The following is a 1,771-nucleotide window of genomic DNA, read 5'->3' as shown; positions in this document are numbered from 1 at the left end:
TTCAAATGGCAATTTTTTTGTAAATGTCAAAGCATATAACTAAATATAGTTTCTCTTTTGATAAATTTCGTTGTGTATACAACTTTGTACGACTTTGCACGACTTGGAAATTCGGGCGGCTGAAGGAGGTAAATTAGTTACCTATTTATTTTGGATGCCAACGCGAATGTGACGTTGTTGCCGCCGTCAATATGACACATACAAAGGGAAGAAGGACTTGGTATGGGGAACGATTAATACACACCACCGCCAACCTCTACAGAAACTCAAATACAGCTTTCCACATTTGCGGCGACGCAAAGTGCAATTTGGGACATTTTCTGCTATGCAAATCCAACTCCCCTTGCCGTATAAAAACATTATTTATTTTTTAATCATTCCCAATTATTCTCTTTTGTATTACTTACTTCAATTGTTTTGCTTTTTTGCTTGAGAACTACGGACACAACAAATTTGTATTAGTTAACATAGTCTTTCTATGTAACTATGATTTATAGCTTTCAAGATATAATGTATTCAATTAAAGTCTCATTATTTCTAGTTATTTTTGAAATCTAAAAGATTAATGTTGTGGTATATTAGTTAATAAGCATTTGTAGTTGATTACTATAAGCAATTATATGTATTATTGACAGAAATTAAGGTCCTAGATTTGTAACAAATGCAACTTTTTTAGGTTCCTAATGTATTATATCTCAATTATTTTGACACAGATAATTTCATTATACTATATTAATTGGTAAAATAGTGATTTTTTAGTAAAATTTACATATAATATATTCTAACAAATTATCATAAATACATAATTTAAACAATAGTACCATAATTCTAGTATTATTTTTGAATGATCAGTTTTACAGTGTGTGAAATGGTTGTAGAAGCGTTTCATTCGTGAATGTTAAATAAATTATAGATAATAATAGTATTTTGAAGCAATTCTGTGTACTTAGGAAGGGGGTAAACGAGTCAGATACGTAATAAATTTATAGGTTGTTAGATGATATATTGGGAGTCAACGCATTAGATCGTAACTGAAAAAATAGAGAAAGAAGGATGAATTATATCAAATGGGATTGGTGAAGTGATTAGGTAGGTCAAATTCATACATCATCAAGGGACGTTAAGCGAAGGTTTTCGGAAGAAATGGTTCGTAATTGATAATCACATGATTTGATATCAGTACATGAGTGTTCCATATTTAAGTGTTACTATCTAGCTAGACCTATAGAATAAATTAAGTTTCACTAGAAGCTTGACTCTATAAACAAGAAAAATTAATACCTAATAGGTTTTAATATACTATATATAAAATAATCACCTTTAGAATGAACATATAGAGATAGCTTTCCTAAAAACTTAGATGAATGGAATTTCTAATAATTTAGTGTCAATTTTTTATATAGAAATCTCACTTTTATAATTAACTAATTAACCAATTAGGTAAAAAAAATTTTTATAAATGTATATATCAATAAATATGCATGTAACTGAAGGAATATTTGGAGTGGGTGTATAAAGCAAAAAGACTATATTGTCTTGAATTTTGATAAAAGAAAAGAATTTCGATGTAGTGTTTTAGCTTTTAGTGTCTTATTTATTACTAAATGACTTTTTTTCGTTTTTAAAGTTCATAAATACAAAGTAATTATATTAGCAAGAAAACTGAGATGCAAATTCAGAAAAATCCCATACGACTGACCACTAAGCTGTGTACTTTTACCATCTTATCGATTTTCCGATAAGATTTACACAATAAGTAATAGAGTAAATC

The sequence above is a fragment of the Pempheris klunzingeri genome, unplaced genomic scaffold (genome assembly GCF_042242105.1).
Source record: "Pempheris klunzingeri isolate RE-2024b unplaced genomic scaffold, fPemKlu1.hap1 Scaffold_122, whole genome shotgun sequence".
Taxonomy (NCBI): Eukaryota; Metazoa; Chordata; class Actinopteri; order Acropomatiformes; family Pempheridae; genus Pempheris; species Pempheris klunzingeri.
The sequence above is the reverse complement of the archived record's forward strand: the minus strand, read 5'-3'. Positions refer to the sequence as shown.